The sequence below is a fragment of the Mirounga angustirostris genome, unplaced genomic scaffold, assembly GCF_029215605.1.
Source record: "Mirounga angustirostris isolate CCGP_5_RB_7025 unplaced genomic scaffold, mMirAng1.0.hap1 SCAF_9, whole genome shotgun sequence".
In the NCBI taxonomy this organism is placed as follows: Eukaryota; Metazoa; Chordata; class Mammalia; order Carnivora; family Phocidae; genus Mirounga; species Mirounga angustirostris.
Genome location: NW_026991717.1, coordinates 21485433 through 21503483, shown reverse-complemented (window position 1 = coordinate 21503483; position 18051 = coordinate 21485433). Strand labels below are relative to the sequence as shown.

The 18051-nt window shown below is 46.7% G+C and overlaps 1 protein-coding gene across 2 annotated transcripts in view; it reads left to right on the top strand.

Annotated features, from left to right (window-relative positions):
* The window catches only part of APBA2 (amyloid beta precursor protein binding family A member 2), a 238780-nt gene that overhangs the window by 36889 nt on the left and 183840 nt on the right, over positions 1-18051 (top strand). The window contains exon 2 of one of the 2 annotated variants that reach the window (XM_064570021.1): positions 7448-7554. The gene's annotated coding sequence lies outside the window, so the exon portion shown is untranslated. Of the gene's footprint in view, positions 1-7443; positions 7555-18051 lie in introns of those variants that run through there. The other variant, XM_054513367.2, reaches the window with a different exon arrangement.

Below are 18051 nucleotides of genomic sequence, written 5' to 3'. Positions count from 1 at the left end.
TCAGCTCAGGTCATGATCCCGGGGTCCTGGGATCGAGCCCCGCATCGGGCTCCCTGCTCGGCGGGAAGCCTGCTTCTCCCTCTCCCACTTCCCCTGCTTGTGTTCCCTCTATCGCTGTGTGTGTTCCCTCTATCGCTGTGTGTGTCTCTCTCTCTGTCAAATAAATAAATAAAATCTTAAAAAAAAAAATCTAGTTCCTCTCCATATTTTCAGGTCTACCCTTCTCATTTCTCATTGCCCTATGTCCTAGGGCAGCCTTGAGTTGTTGGTGTTGCTTTAGAGGGGTCACGGGGCTTACTCATCCCCAGCTGGTCCTGCCCTAGGCAGTTTGGTACATGTTAGTGTTCTTCCTCATCCCAGAAGCCTGTGGAGATTTCTGAGGTTCCCCATGTTCTAGACAGGACAGGAGAAGCCCAGGGAGTTAAGTAGTTGGCTGGGGTTCTCAGGAAGCAAGCCCGGGCAGTCTGGCTCCAGATGGACTCCTAAGCCCTCCACAGTGGCCTCTGGGGGTGGTTGTTGCCAACCTGGGGCCCAGGCCCTGTGCCCACTGCTACTGGGGGTGTGCAGGGCTACCCACAGCAAGGCCTAGGGTGCGGTGTGGAGGGTCTGTGTTGCCCTCTGAGCCTCGGCAGGAGGAAAGGCTGGACCTGGTGCTTCCAGCCCTGGGCTCTCAGTAGCACTGTTTGGGGGCTTATTTGGAGGGGACATTTGGACCCAAGATGGACTTCCTCTTCTTCCCTCTGGGCAGGTCAGAAATGTTGGAGTCTCGCCATCATCACTGTGTGAGGTGGAGAGTGGCGCTGTGTCCCCATCAGTTTCCTGGGCCACTGGGTGTTGGCTATGGTGTGCCCATGTCCCACTTTCCTCCCAGGTGGAGGATGGACTCATTCATTCACTCCATGCATTTTTTATTGAATGTTGATTGAAAATCCCTGCTCTGATAGAGCTTGCTTTCCAGTGAGGGAAGGCAGGCTATAACCAAGGTAAATGAAAGAAATATACCACATATTACGTGGTGGTAATTGCTATGGGGAGGCATAAAGCAGGGGAGGAGGCCAGGGAAGGCAAGGTGGCTGGTATTGTGGTTTTAAGTAGGGTGATCCTGGAGGGTGGTATATGAGCAGCAGCATGGAGGAGGGGAAGGAGGGAGCCATGTGGACAGTGAGGAGACTGGCCCGTGTAAAGGGCCTGCGGTGACATCTTTCTGGTGTGTTCGAGGAAGAGCAAGGAGGCCAGGTGGCTGGTGCTGAGGGAGCAAAGGCAGAGGTATAGAGCGAGAGGTCATGAGAGGTGGTGGAAGAGATGCATGTCAGATTGTGTAGGGCCTCAGAGACTGGTGAGGACTTACCGATGGGAAGGATCATTTGGGCTGGTGCACCAGGACTAGATTAGAAGGGGCCAGCATAGAGAGAACGAGCTGTTAGGAGCCACTGCAGTCATACAGGGGATGGAGGCTCAGCCCAGGCATCAGTGGTCTTGGGAGAGCCATGCTAGGAGTCTGTGTTAACGTCCAAGGTGGAGCCATGGTTTCCTGAAGGGTGGGAGGACAAGGGAAGGAGAAGGGCCCAGGATGGCTCTGAGGCTTCAGCCTAAGCATCCTGAAGGAAGTAGCTATCAGTTGAGATGAGAAGGCTTTGGAGGATGATGAGAGCACGTTCTCCATGTTCCATGCATCAGGGGACCCACTCTTGGCTTCCCAGGGGAACATTAAGAGCAGCCCCTGATTCTCTGGCCCTTGGAGGTAGAGGAAACATGAAAGGCTTTTTGGACACTGACTTAGCTGTGCCAGGATACCTGCCAGGGCCGTGTGCCATTTGCCCGAGGGCTGTGAGGAGGGTATGGCTGCCTGGCCAGGTCTGGGCAGGGCAGAGCCTCAGGGCAGGACCTTCTGGCCTGCACATCTGGGGCCCGGCCCCTGGTCTGTACATTCTCATTTCTGTTCTCTCAGACCTAGGTTTTATCTTTTTGCCTTCTCAGATTCATTCTTTTACTTTTTTAAGTTGAGGTATAATTAACACATAACATTATATTACTTTCAGGTGTACAGAGCAATGATTTGATGTTTGTATATATTGAGAAACCATCACAGTAACAGCCATCACCATGCATAATTACAAAATTATTTTTCTTGTGAGGAGAGCTTTTAAGATCTACTCTCTTAGCAACTTTCAAATATGCAGCACAGTGTCATTAATTATAGTCACCATGCTCTTTATTTTACAGCTGGGGGTTTGTACCTTTTGATCCACTTCATGCATTTCCCCTACCCCACACCCCCCACCTCTGGCATTCTGTTCTCTGCCAGTCTATTCTCTGTATCTCTCAACTCAGGGTTTTTGTTTGTTTCTTTGTTTTTTTAGAATCCATATATAAGTGATCATATGGTGTTTGTCTTTCTCTGTCTGACTTATTTCACTTAGCATAATGCCATTAAGGTCTATCCATGTTGTTGCAAATGGCAGGATTTCCTTTTTTTAATGGCTGAATAATAATTCTACTGTGTATATATATGCGTTTCTTTTTTTAACCGTATTTTCTTTATCCATTCATCTGTCAGTGGGCATTTAGGTCGTTTCCATATCTTGGCTGTGTAAATAATGCTGCAATGAACATGGGGGTGCAGATATGTTTTGGAATTAGTGTTTCCATTTGGTCAGATAAATACCCAGAAGTGGAATCGCTGGATCTATTTTTACTTTCTTTGAAGAACTTCCCCACTGTTTTCACAGTGGCTGCACCAACTTACTTCCCACCCACAGTGCACGAGGGTTCTCTTTCCTCCACGTCCTCGCCAACACTTGTTATTTCTTGTGTTTTGATGCTAGTCCTTCTGACAGGTGTGAGGTGATATCTCACTGTGGTTTTGAGTTACATTTCCCTGATGATGAGTGATGTGGAGGGTCTTCTTGTACCAGTTCGTCATCAGTATGTATTCTTTTTTAAATATATATTTGTAAAGATTTTATTTATCTATGTGAGAGAGAGAGTGAAAGAGAGAAAGCACAAGAGGGGTGAGGGTCAGAGGGAGAAGCAGACTCCCCGCTGAGCAGGGAGCCCAATGCGGGACTCGATCCTGGGTCTCCAGGATCATGACCTGAGTCGAGGCAGATGCTTCGCTTAACTGACTGAGCCACCCAGGCACCTGCCATCTGTATGCTTTCTGTCTCAGATTCTTTAGGGACCAGGTGGAGAAAGGCCTCGTTGAGCTCACTTGGGTGGTTGAGCCTGGGGAGCAGATGTGGTGGGACCGTCCTCTGACTGAAAAGACAGTGGGCTGTGTGCGTACTGGGCTGTGGGAGTGTGAGCAGCGGGCAGAGCAGGGCTGGACGGCCCAGCCCCAGCGCACAGAAGGCCTCAGGCAAGAAGTGACTCTCACAGGTGACAAAGGTTGGAGCTCCCCCTGACCCTGGGGACAGGCCTGACCCTCTGAGCTCTGCCTTCCAGAGCTTGGCCATTTTTCTGCAGTGCAGGGGCCCAGTGTCAGTGTGGACGTGGTGGAGGTGGGCGTGGCATTGCCAGCACCATGCCCTCCCAACAGGCCAGGCTGTCCTCTAGCAGTGTCCCCGTGCCAGCCCAACCCTGGCTTGGCTGTCACAGCTGGGTCACTTCTTCCCAGTGCCCACCGCATATTCTTTCTGGGGTTGGGAAGGAGCCGTGGAGGGCGGCAGCTGGGAGCTGTGCGTTACTCCCGGTCCATTCATGACTGTGGGGTTTATGAGTTGCTGGAGTGTTTACCACTTCCTTGTGAACCTTTCCTGGGTGAGCCTTGTGAGTGACTGAGTATAGGGTGGTCTGGGGAGGCGGGGAATGGGGAGGGACACAGTGTCACCTGGTTCCTGCCAGGGAGGATCATGGCAGCAGAGACCGGAGGTCCTGAGCCTGGCACATGGCAGGTTGGCCCCACAGATGGCTTCTGAATGGAGGGTGGATGAACAGCCAAGGAAGACTCCCTGGTTCCCAGGCAGCCACGCCTCTGCCCCCGTGGAAGGAGGCAGTGCTGCTGAGGAGCTGGCTGTATTTTTAGCCTCGGGGACACGCTGTATGTGGCAGCCTGTGGCCCATGGCAGTTAACAGGCAGGTTGGTTAAAGGCAGTTTTGCAGAGTAATTAGGCAGCTTTGGGGACTGGCAGGAGGCTTTCCATACAGAATGCAGGGCCAGGGGTTGTGGGGAGCAGGGAGAAGCCAGGGAGGAGCTTTTCTGAATAGCTTCATCAATATACCCTTTGGGGGGGAGCTCAGTATAGTGTCCAGCCTCTTTCTTCTCCCTGAGGGGCTCTGCATTCCTTCTGGGGGCTCCTGGATGAACCCTGCCCCTCCCAGGTTGTCCTGCACCAAACCGATATGGTAACCCCCCTCCACAGTCAGAAACTTCTGGTGGCCCCATTTGCCTGGGGGTAACACCAGCCTCTGAGCTTGGCGTTGGGTGCTCAGTATGGTTTCAGGAGCCTGTTTCCTATTTCCCTGCTGCTGTGGCTGGCCTCTGTGACCCCAGCTCAGTGCTCCCATTCAGAGTCCTTTCCCAGTCCATGTGGTGCCTTGCGTTTACCCTCCCCTTTCTTTAAGCCTGTGTTTGAGTCCCGTGTCTGTGGTTTGCTGGGTGCGGTGGCATTTGCAGTCTGTGGAACGCTGCCTTCAGGAGGCCAGGGGGGCTTCTAGAGGGAGCGGGGGGTAGGGTCGGGAATGAAAACTGCTGCAACAGGCCAGGCCGAGAAGAGTGTGCTTAACCGCTGAAGCGCAGGGATGCCTTTCCCAGTTGGGATTTAAAGAATGAATAGGAGTTTGTCAGTACGATTCTGGAGGAACCAAAAAGGGAATGACTCGAACACTGGCATGAAAGGGGTGAGCTACCAGTGGCAGGGGGGCTTGGGGCGTGATGAGGGCTTAGGCCTGGGAGCCCGGCTGCCTTGCACACCGTGGTCCAGAGTCGGTGACGTGTCATCTAGTACCATGCCTCCACGCGCCTCCTTAGTGTCCCTGGCTGTAGCTGGGGGCTGGCACAGCTGTGGTTCAGCCTGTGTGTTCTCTGCATGGACAGTGATGCCCCCACCCGGTGGTGTTGGAGTGGGCCCATGGTGAGGGGCGTCGGGTCCGTGTTTGGACTTAGGAGGCCTTCAGCTGGGTGGCCTGTTCCGTGGACAGGGAACACAGCAGGTGCCATTAAAGCTTAAGGAACCTTATAAGTCATGGGGGTCAGTGCCTTCATTCAACATGGTGGGGAGACCACGCTGCTGGTGCTGGAGGTGGGGCCTGACACCGAATATCTCAGTGCTCCCATCCTCCTCCAAAGTAGGGAAACTGAGGCATAGGTAGGTTCCTTCGTCCTCCCAGGCTGTACGGGGCAGAGTTAGGATGTGAGCCAGGATGGCTCCCTGTAGACCGGTTCCGCACAGAGATCTGGGCAATGGCCCATGCCGGGGTAGCGCTGGTGTGCAGGCCGTGGGCTGAGTGCTGGCGTCCCTGTGTGTCAGGGAGGAAATGACGTCATTTGCACAGGGGATGGCTTGCACTGTGCACCCACGTGTGCACATGGTCAGCCTTTCTTTAAAAAGGCCTGGTTTAGTGTATTTTGTAGAATTTCCCCATATGTATGTCACACGTGATTTTAAGATGAATAACGCAAATGACACCGAACTCTGTATCTTGTGTCGCATTTTGCTTCTTTGGAAAACAAACTGGGAACCGAACCTTGAAGAATGTGCTTCATTTCCTGTTAGAGCAAGTGAAACCTGCAATATTAATGCCACGGGGTTTCCCGTATCTTCCTCCAAAAGGGTTAGAGAAATATAGTCCCCACTCTCTTCGGCTGAGGCCCGGCTGCTGGTGGCCTCAATCGTTAGCTCTCTGTGCTTGGTGACCTTGGGGAACGAATAGGAGGGATCACTCGAACACTTGGAGAGACTCGAGACTCATGATCTACTTGCAACTCTTTGATTTTCAGAACGTTCGGCTGTTCTGCAGAACCCCAGAGTTCTGATCCCACAGTTCTGAGCCGCTTTTAACGTTTCGGTGCAGGGAGCTGTTAGCCTCTCTTTATTTTTTTTATTTATTTTTATTTTTTAACTTTTTATTGTTATGTTAATCACCATACATTACATCATTAGTTTTTTTTTTTTTTTAAAGATTTTATTTTTATTTATTTGACAGAGAGAGAGACAGCCAGAGAGGGAACACAAGCAGGGGGAGTGGGAGAGGGAGAAGCAGGCTTCCCGCCGGGCAGGGAGCCCGATGTAGGGCTTGATCCCAGGACCCTGGGATCATGACCTGAGCCAAAGGCAGACACTTAATGACTGAGCCACCCAGGCGCCCCTACATCATTAGTTTTTGATGTAGTGTTCCACGATTCATTGTTTGTGCATAACACCCAGTGCTCCATGCAGAACGTGCCCTATTTAATACCCATCACCAGGCTAACCCATCCCCCCACCCCCCTCCCCTCTAGAACCCTCAGTTTGTTTTTCAGAGTCCATCATCTCTCATGGTTCGTCTCCCCCTCCGATTTCCCCCCCTTCATTCTTCCCCTCCTGCTATCTTCTTCTTTTTTTTTTTTTTTTTAAGATTTTATTTATTTGACAGAGAGAAACACAGCGAGAGAGGAAACACAAACAGGGGGAGTGGGAGAGGGAGAAGCAGGCTTCCCGCCGAGCAGGGAGCCCGATGTGGGGCTCGATCCCAGGACCCTGGGATCATGACCTGAGCCGAAGGCAGACGCTTAACGACTGAGCCACCCAGGCACCCCAATCTTCTTTTTTTTTTTCTTAACATATATTGCATTATTTGTTTCAGAGGTACAGATCTGAGATTCAACAGTCTTGCACAATTCACAGTGCTCACCATAGCACATACCCTCCCCAGTGTCTATCACCCAGCCACCCCATCCCTCCCAACCCACCCCCCACTCCAGCAACCCTCAGTTTGTTTCCTGAGATTAAGAATTCCTCCTATCAGTGAGGTCATATGATACATGTCTTTCTCTGATTGACTTATTTCGCTCAGCAAAGCACCCTCTAGTTCCATCCACATCGTTGCAGATGGCAAGATCTCATTCCTTTTGATGGCTGCATAATATTCCATTGTATATATATACCACATTTTCTTTATCCATTCATCTGTCGATGGACATCTTGGCTCTTTCCACAGTTTGGCTATTGTGGACATTGCTGCTATAAACATCGGGGTGCACATACCCCTTCGGATCCCTACACTTGTATCTTTGGGGTAAATACCCAGTAGTGCAACTGCTGGATCGTATGGTATCGTATTTTCAACTTTTGAGGAATCTCCATACTGTTTTCCAGAGCGGCTGCACCAGCTTGCATTCCCAGCAACAGTGTTAGCCTCTCTTTTTTTAACGTGTGGTCCGTCGCTCAGATAGAACGCCCGTGTGTTCATAAACGAGCGGCTTGCCTGCAGCCCCCTGACACCCTATTTGTGCTGTCTTTCATTTCAGTCTCCAGAAGATTTACGCATTGCTGAATCCCGTGTGGGCACGCCAGCCTCCGAGGCCAGGACCGTCCTGCGGATGGCTGAGAGTCCTCTGGGGCCCAGCGACTCTGAGTGAGTAGGACCTGTGGTTGTCACCGCTGTGCTGTGCCCCACATGCCATTGTCATAGACACCTCGGCTCATGTGCTAAATGGGAGCTGGGAGAACACCAGTGCGTCCTCTTGCCCCCACCTCTCTCTCTAACAGAAGCTTAAATGCAGCTACGCTAAAATTTTTTCATTGTTTTCCTTTTTTTTTTCAAAGTTACCTTCATTTTTTTTTAAACATTTTTAAAAAGATTTTATGTATTTGAGAGAGAGAGATCGTGAGCGAGAGAGCAGAAGCAGGGGTAGCAGCGGAGGGAGAGGGAGAAGCAGGCTCGATGCGGGGCTCGATCCCAGGACCCCAGGATCATGACCTGAGCTGAAGGCAGCCGCTTAACTGACTGAGCCACCCGGGCGCCCCATAAATTTACCTTCATTTTGTGGAGAGAGACAGGAAGGAGTGCAGGATGTCCCTAGAGGACAGGTGGCCACACAGTAGACTATGTTTCCTATGACCCTGTCCATCTCCCCTGTCAGACCCATGGGTCCCCTTCTGCTGCCCTGGTGTTCTGAGTGGCACTGTGTTGCCTCCTAGGCAGCCCCCTCTTCCTGTCAGGGTGCGGAGGGGCCAGGGGGGTGTCTCTCCCTCGGAGTACAGCCATCAGGGCCCCAGGATGTGGGCAGGGTCTGCCCCGCTGACCTAGCAATAACAATTCCTAAATTGTTCTGCACCCAGGCCATTGTTCTGACACAGGTGGCCAGCCTGGGGTGCCCCTCCCCAGGGTCAGCAGGTGGGGCAGGGCAGCCTGAGGTTTGCGGACCACTGTGGAAAATCCACCCCTCCGTCGCCCAAGTGGATTGTGCCTGGCGCCCGGGCTATGACTGAGGCCTCAGACAAGGCTGCGCCTGAGGGGGTGTCACCTGCTAGGGAGTGTGTTCCCAGGCTTGTATTAGCTTCTCAGGGCTGCTGTGACAAAGTACCACAGACTGGGGTCTTAAACAACAGAGGCTTATTCTCTCTCAGTTCTGGAGGCTGGAAATCCAAGATCGAGGGGGCAGTGGAGATGGCTCCTTCTGGCGACTGTGAGGGGGTTTGGTTCTAGGCCTCTCTCCATCTGCTGGTGGTTTCTGGCGTTCCTTGGCTTCTGGCACCGTAATTCTAACCACGTGGCCTGCTGCTTGTGTCTCTATCTCTGAATCCAAATTTCCCCTTTATATAAGGGCACCAGTCATACTGGATTAGGGCCCACTCCAATGACCTCACCTTAATGTGATCATCTGGAGAGACCTTGTTTGCAAATAGAGTCACAAACACAGGTCCTGAGGGTTAGGACTTGAACATTATCTTGGGGGCCATAATTCAATGCATAACAGGTCCCCTTCTAGGGCAGGGCCCATCTTCCAGCTGCCTATGGGGTCTGGTCAAAGGAGCAGCCCAGCCTTCTCTTGCCAAGGGATGGGGGCATCAGCAGCAGCTGTGTAATCATCCCACATGAGCCCTTTTCTTGGCAGGGTGCCTTTGTCCCTGTGCCAGGCCCTGTCCTGGGTGCTGGGGAAACTGAGGCAGTTAGGACTCAGCCCTGTGCACAGGCGTGCTTACACAGCATTCTTGGCCAGGTCCTTTCTGGCTGTGACATGACATACACCACCTGCCCTCAGCCCCCTTCACAGCCCTTGGTTCACTTTTTCAAATACTGTTTTTATTTTATCAATATAATACCTCTACATATTTTGAGAAGTCAAGAGTTCTGTAAGGTTTATGAAGAAAATGATAGACTCTTGGCTTCCACCCTACTCTCCCCGTGCAACTCCTGCCCTATCCTGTTCCCCATAGACCACCACTTCCAGCTTTTAGCTGTTTCTTCTGGGATTTATCTCCGTATTTGTAAAGATTATATATGTGCTGTTATTTCTGGACTTCCTGTTGTGATAAAGATGATTTTAACTCATAGTTTTCATTCTGTAGGGCTGCTCTATTTAACCAATATAGTTATTTCATAATTTTGGGTTAAATCCTTATAAAATGTGTATCAGTCAGGATAGACTAGACCAGGAGATAGTAATAAACATCCCCTAGATCTGAGAAAATTTGGTTTCTAATTCGCAGGTATAATGTTTATTTTCATTTCCTGTTCTTTTGTTTTTGAGCAATTTCAAGACAAGATGCAGAAAGGTTGTGACCCTGTTTCCTAAAAACCAGAAGTAAGCCTGGGCATTCTTCGGTTTACTCTGGTTGGCTTCCCACCCTCTCTCATCCCACCAAGAATTCTTGTCCAGGTCACCAACACCTGGCGTTAACAAATCCAACACGTGATTTTCTGTCATCATCCTAATTGCCCTGCAGCATTTGGATATTGTTTCTCTCTTTCTCTCTCTGCCTTGATCTCAATCTTAGGGGGAAGTCTCCAGTTCTCACCATTAAATATGATGTTATCTGCATTTTTAAAAAATTGGGGTTAAATTCCCATAACATGAAATTAACCATTAACCATCTTAAAGTGTATAATTTAGTAACATTTAATGCCTTCCCAGTGTCATGCATCCATTATACTTCTACCTTGTTCCAGGACACATTCATCATTCCAGAAGAAAACACTCATGCTCATTAAGCAGTCTCTCCCCATTCCCTGTTACCCTTTCCCCCACCAATCATCATCCTATTTTCAGTCTCTATGGATTTCTCTATAATGGATGTTTCCTATAAAATTAGAAATCATACAGTATGTGATCTTTTGTGTCACAGCCTCTAGAACTGTGTGAAATAAATGTTTATAACCCACATAGTCTGGGGTATTTTGTTATAGCAGCCCAAATGGCCTTTGATTTGGCATAATGTTTATGAGGTTCATCTGAGTTGTAGCAGGTATCAGAACTTCATTCCTTTTTTGTTGTTGTTGTTAACATATAATGTATTATTTGTTTCAGAGGTACAGGTCTGTGATTCATCAGTCTTACACAATTCACAGCACTCACCATAGCACATACCCTCCCAATGTCCATCACCCAGCCACCCCATCCCTCCCACCCCCTTCCACTCCAGCAACCCTCAGTTTGTTTCCTGAGATTAAGAGTCTCCTATGGTTTGTTTCCCTCTCTGGTTTCTTCTTGTTTCATTGTTCCCTCCCTTCCCCTATGATCCTCCATCTTTTTTCTCAAATTCCTCATATCAGTGAGATCATATGATAATTGCCTTTCTCTGATTGACTTACTTCACTTGGCATAATACCCTCTAATTCCATCCACGTCATTGCAAATGGCAAGATTTCATTTTTTTGATGGCTACGTAATATTCTGTTGTATATATATACCACATCTTCTTTATCCATTCATCTGTTGATGGGCATCTGGGCTCTTTCCATAGTTTGGCTATTGTGGACATTGCTGCTGTAAATATTGGGGTGCATGTGCCCCTTTGGATCACTACATTTGTATCTTTGGCATAAATACCCAGTAATGCAATTGCTGGGTCATATGGTAGCTATATTTTCAACTTTTGGAGGAACCTCCGTACTGTTTTCCAGAGCGGCTGCACCACCTTGCATTCCCACCAACAGTGTAGGAGGGCTCCCCTTCCTCCGCATCCCTGCCAACATCTGTAGTTTCCTGACTTGTTAATTTTAGCCATTCTGACTGGTGTGAGGTGGTATCTCATTGAGGTTTTGATTTGTATTTCCCTGATGCCAAGCGATGTTGAGCACTTTTTCATGTGTCTGTTGGCCATTTGTCTGTCTTCTTTGCAGAAATGTCTGTTCATGTCTTCTGCCCATTTCTTGATTGGAAGAACTTATTCCTTTTTAAGACTGAAACTATTGATACTATTGATGGAATACTGATACTGTTCCATCATATATTTCTATACCACATTGTGTTTATCCATTCATCCATCGATGGACATTTGGGTTGTTTTGACTTTTTGGCTATTGTGAATAATGCTGTTATGAATGTGTGTGACAGGTATTTGTCTGAATACATGTTTCCTGTTCTTTTGTATATATACCTAGGAGTGGAATTGCTGGATGATATGGTAATTTTTGAGGAACCACCAAACTGTTTTCCACAACTACTGTATTGTTTTACATTCTCACCAGCAGTATATAAGGGTTCTGGTTTTCCTTATCCTTACCAACATTTGCTCTTCTCTTTTTTTTTTAAAGTTATGGCCAGCCATATGGGTGCGAAGTGGTATCTTATTGTGGTTTTGATTTGCATTTCCCTTTGTGAAGCTAAGGATATTTTCCTCTATTATTAATTTAGTGAGTTTTTTTTTTTTAATCAGGAATTGGTGTTGGATTTTGTCAAATGCTTTTTCTGCATCAATTAATATCATATATTTTTCTTCTTTAGTCTTGTGTGTGATGGCTTACATTAATTGCTTTTCTCATGCTGAAGCAACATGGCATCACTGGAAGACATGTCACTTGGTTTTGGTGTATAATTCTTCTCATACATTGTTGGATTCTATTTGCTAATATTTTGTTGAGGATTTTTAAGGGTGTTCATGAGAGATACTCGTCTGTAGTTTTCTTATAATTATCTGGTTTTGATGTTAGGGTCATACTGGCTTCATAAAATAATTCAGAAAGTGTTCCTTTCTTTTCTTTTTTTTTTTTAGAGAGAGAGCGAGCGAGCACGCATGTGTGCATGCAAGTTTGGGGGGATGGGGGGCAGAGGGAGAGAATCTCAAGCAGACTCCCCGCAGAGCAAACAGCCTGACACAGGGCTTGATCTTACAACCCTGGGATCATGACCTGAGCCAGAACAAAGAGTTGAACACTTACTGACTGAGCTACCCAGGCGCCCCATTCCTTCCTTTTCTAATTTCTGAAATAGATTATATGAGAATTGATATCCTACCTTCCTTAAACATTTGATAGAATTCATGAGAGAAGTCATCTGGGCCTAGTGATTTTTTGGGGAAGGTTATTAATTATTGATTTAATTTCTTTAATACAGATAACCGTTAGCTTTGTCTTTCTCGTTGTTTGAGTTTGGTAGTGTATATCTTTTAAGAAATTGGTACATTTTATCTAAATTATCAAATTTGGGGGCATAGAGTTCTCTGTAGTATTCTTTCATTATGCCTTTAATGTCCATGGGATCAGTATTTCTTTCATTTCTGGTATTAGTAATCTGTGTCTTCTCTCCTTTTTCTTCTTTAGCTTGGTCAAAAAAACCCCCAGATTTTTGGTGTGTTGATTTTTTTCTATCATTTTCCTATTTTCAATTTCATTGATTTATGCTCTTTTGCTATATTTCTTGTGCTTAATTTAGGCTTAAAATTGTTCTTCATCTTGTTTCCTAAGGTAGAAGCTTAGGTTATTGATTTTAAATCTTCTTTTCTAACAGATACGTTTAATGCGATACATATTTCTCTAAACACTGCTTTTGCTACATTCTACAAATTTTGACCAATGGTATTTTTATTTAGTTCAAAAAAATTCTAAAAATTTGTTGATATTTCCTCATTTACCCTTGTGTTATTTAGAATTGTGTTGTTAGATTTTGGGTTATTTGGGGATTTCATCTATCTTCTTGTTAATTGATTTTTGGTTTAATTCCAGTTTAGTCTAAGAAAATACTTTGTATGATTTCTATTAAAAAAAACTTATTAAGGTGTGTTTTTGGCCCCAAATGTGGTCTGTTTCACTGCTATGATCATAATGTTTGTATTCCCCCCTCCCCCAGCCCCCTGCAAATTACTTTGTTGACGTCCTACCTCCCAAGGCTATGGTACTCGGAAGTGGGACCTTGGGAAGGTGATTAGGCAGAGCCTTCCTGATGGTATTAGTACCCTTATGAAAGAGACCTCACAGAGCTCTGCCATATGAGGATAGAAGTCTGAGCCCCAGAAAGGGACCTGCCCCTGACCATGCTGGCTCCCCGATCTTGGACTTCTAGTTCCTAGAACTGGGAGAAATAAAAGATTGTTGTTTATAAGCCTCCTAGTCTTGGTATTTTGTTATAGCAGCCCAATGGATTAAGACACTTGGGTGAATGTTCCATGCAAGCTTGAGAAGAATGTGTATTTTGCTGTTGTTGGAATATTCTATAAATGTCAATTAGATGCAGTTGATTGATAGTGCTGTTCAAGTGAACTATCCTTGTTGATTTTCTGCCTGCTTGTTATATCAGTTACTGACAGAGGATGGTGAAGTCTCCAATTATAATAGTAGATTTGTCTCTCTTTTCAATTCTATCAGTTTTTGCCTCATATATTTTAATACTCTGTTGTTAGGTGCATAACTGTTTAGGATTGTAATATCTCCGTTTTAAAATTTATATTCAAGTTAGTTAACATATAATGTAGTATTGGTTTTAGGAGTAGAATTTAGTGATTCATCACTTACATATAACACCCAGTGCTCATCACAACAAGTACCCTCCTTAATGCCCATCATCCATCTAGCCCATCCCCCCCACCTACCTTCCCTCCAGCAACCCTCAGTTTGTTCTCTATACTTAAGAATCTCTTACGGTTTGCCTCCCTCTCTGTTTTTATCTTATTTTATTTTAGGATTGTAATATATCCCTGAAGAATTGAATAGAATTATATATCATTATGTAATTGCCCAGTCTCTATCCATGATGATTTTCCTTGTTCTAAAGTCTGCTGTGTCTGAAATTAGTATCGGTACTCCCGATTTTTTTGATTGGCATTAGCATGGTATATCTTTCTCCATTTCTTTACTTTTAACCTAACAGAGTCTTTATATTTAAAATGGGTTTCTTGTAGACAGCATATTGTTTGGTCTGGTGTTTTTATCCACTCTGACATGGTTTCATGAGAAGTCTGCAGTTAATCTTTTCTTTGTTCCTTTCTAGATAAAATGTTTTCCCACTTCCTTCTGACTTCTTTTATGATTTTCTCTTTCTCTTTGGTTTTTTGCAGTTTGCGTAGGTATTTTTTGGTTTTGTTTTTTTTCTTTTCTTTCTTTTTTTTTTTTTAAGTATTTATTCTGTTCAGTGTTTTTTGAGCCTCCTAGATCTGTGGTTTGCTGTTAGTAATTTTGGGAAAATTTTGGCCGTTATTACTGCAAATATTTTTCCTTCTCCATTATTTCTTTTGACTCCTTTTTCCAGTTACATGTATATCTTGATATTGTCCCACAATTCTTGGATGCTACCCCTTACCCCCATTCTTTTTTTCTCTTTGCATTTCAGTTGGGAAAGTTTCTAATGACCTATCTTCAAGCTCACTGATTTGTTCCTCAGCCATCTTGAATCTACTGATGCGTATTATTCATTTTCAAGGGCATTCTTCATTTCTATTACAGGTTTCTTTTTTTTTTTTTAAGGATTTTATTTATTATTTATTTATTTATTTATTTAATAAAATAAAATAAAAATATTTTTATTTATTATTTATTCCAGAGAGAGAGTGAGTAGACTCCCAGCAGAGCGTGGAGCCTGATGCAGGGCTCCATCTCAGGACTCTGAGATCATGACCCAAGCCAAAACCAAGAGCTGGACGCTCAACTGACTGAGCCACCCCAGGTGCCCCTATGGGCTCTTTTTAAAAAAAAATTTTCTAGCATCAGGGCACCTGGGTGGCTCAGTTGGTTAAGTATCCAGCTCTTGATTTTGGCTCAGGTCATGATCTCAGGGTCGTGCGATCAAGCCCCACTTTGGGCTCTGCACTGGGCATGGAGCCTGCTTAAGATTCTCTATCTCCCTCTCCCTCTGCTCTCTTTCTCTCTCTCCCTGTCTCTAAAAAAACAAAAAAAAACCCCAAAAAACCCTAGCATCTGATCAGAACATTCTTCACGGACTGGGTAAGACTCCCATTTCTGGGGGAGGTAGAAACTGCAGTTGGGTTAGATATTAAGCCCCTGTTTGGTGACTTGGCCTGAGTGATGTCATATTAGGCCTGTGGTTTTCTTTTTTAACAATGCAGAGGCCCAAAGGCTGTGTCCCTCCACCTCTCTGGGGCCTCAGTACCCTGGGATACAGGGTGGAGATGGACTGGCAGTGAAACATTGTGGCCCCTGCTGCTGTCGGGGAAGTTTCCACAAGAAGGCCAAGTTTTTGATTCTTAGACTTTCCATCCCTCTGTTTACCTTACCAATCTGTTCTTCCCTGTTGTCTGTTTTTCCCATTAGAACCCTTAACATAGTAATCATAGTTATTTTAATTTCCCAGTGTGATAATTCCAAAATCATGTCATATCTGAATTTGGTCATAATGCTTGCTTTGTCTGTTTTAAATGTGGGTTTAAAATATATATATTTACATTCGTTTTCATATTTATTTATTTTGTTTTCAATATGCCATTTGTTGAAAGCCAGACATATTCTGTTGGAAAACCTGAACTGAGGTCATAAGCCTTTCGTGTGAGGGTTTATGTAAATCTCGTCAGGGGTTGGGCCGTACGTCATGTCTCCTGTCGCTGTGGGTGCTGGAGGCGCCAGAATCCCCCTTGGTTTTGCCTCCCCACCCTCGGCTTTGGCCTTCCCTTGGCACTGCTGGGCAGAGAATCCGCAGCTTTGAGCTGTCACCCACTGGTGTCCTCCTGGAGCCTTGTGGTGTGGTGGAGAGGTGTGGGGGAGGGGAAGCATTCTGTAATCCTGGGATGACATTTCCATCTTCAGGTGGGCCTGGGCTCCTGGGCTGGGACCTTCACCGGGGCTTCCTCTCACTTCGCTCTTCCGACCCCCTCAGGTGAGACAGGGAGGCGGCCAGAGGGGCTGCTGTGGGCGGGCCGCCCTTCCCAGGTGGCTCTGAGACAAGGTTTTGGCTAAGTCTCTCCCCTTGGACAGCAGACTTTGTTATGGAGAAGGTTCTGGGTGTGTTTCTCCATGTTTACTCCCTCCTCCCTGTGCCAGAGCCAAGAGGTGTTTCTTGGTCCTTCAGATTTCAGGGGGCAGTCTGCAAACTCCATTCACTGATGGGTCCAGGAAAAGTCACTGGTGTTCCGTTTGTCCAGGTCTTTCTGTTTGTAAGGATGCGGGTGACAACTTCCAAGCTCTGCACATGTTGGAGTGGAAACCCAGCCCTTCCCCGGCTTCCATTTTCCTCATGACTCTTGTCACCACCTGGAATTACATACTTTATTTGATAGTTCATTCATTGTTTTGCCTGTCTTCCTCATGAGAACATAAAGCCTAGAAGACTGGAACTTTGTCAGTCTGTTCCCCCTCATCCCCACACCTGGAAGAGTGGTTCTTTCCAGTAGCTCTCATGGTGGCACTGGGAGCGGGCTCCCTGGGCCACAAGATTGGCCCTGCCCACACAGAAGCTGGTGGCTTTTCTCTGGTCACTTCTAAATGGCCGGCTGTTTGGCCCTCTTGCGGTGGGTGAATCTTGCACCCCGCCCTTTCCCCTACATTCCCAATACTTTGTTTTGGGGATTGCAGTCGTGGGCCCTCTGCACATCAAGAGAAACAAAATTACCCCCGTGCTCCATGTCTCGCTGAGGATCCGGCCGCCAGCGTCAGTTCTCACGAGCAGATTTTTAAACCATCGCCATCTGTTCTGCTCTTCATGACGAATGTAAGAAATATTGTTTTCCTGATTCCATCGGGGCAGGGGGAAAATACGGATTCCTAAAGACCACAGTTCTTGTAGAGGAAGTGTGGATCTGCCACCCACTCACTAACAATACGGTTGTTCCTGCCCCCAGTTGAGGCATTCCAAGTAAAGTTAGTTTACTGAAAGGATCATATTGGCCACTGACTTCTGTATGAAAGGAAGTTAGGAGAAGGGTGGACGTAGGGAAGTTGGTGCTGTCAAAGAACAAAAATCCAGCTGAGTGCATTAGGAAATCTAATTGTCTTCATGAAATGATTCTTGAATCAGGCAGCATGCGGCCCATCTAGCAAGTAGAGGGGAGCTCTGAAGAGTTGTACAAAATTCAAGGTTTTTATAGGAAGGGGGGCAGGGCAAGGAAATTATTAGCAAAAGAAAAGAAAGGATTATCTCCGGCCTGGTCACCTTCCCTTAAGAGGAATAGTAGGGGTTCATGCAGTATGATCTTATTTTCTTTTGGGGGATGGAGAGGGCCCTGTGACAGGTGACCTCACTGATGCTGATCAGAACATTCTTCACGGACTGGGTAAGACTCCCATTTCTGGGGGAGGTAGAAACTGCAGTTGGGTTAGATATTAAGCCCCTGTTTGGTGACTTGGCCTGAGTGATGTCATATTAGGCCTGTGGTTTTCTTTTTTAACAATACAGAGGCCCAAAGGCTGTGTCCCTCCACCTCTCTGGGGCCTCAGTGCCCTGGGATACAGGGTGGAGATGGACTGGCAGTGAAACATTGTGGCCCCTGCTGCTGTCGGGGAAGTTTCCACAAGAAGGCCAAGTCTGGGGACTGTTTTCTGCCCTCAGAAGCTTGTGAGGTTGGCCCAGGCTGGTGGCAAGCTGGTAGGGCCAACCACAACGCTGTGGCGCTGGGTGGGCCACATCTGTGCCCGTGGCAGACCTGGGCATCCCGCCCCACGTAGGGACGGGGGCAACATTTTCTGCGGTTTTATAGGGGTTTGGGCCGAACACTTCAAAGTGCAGATGCGTACAGCCCATGTGGAGTT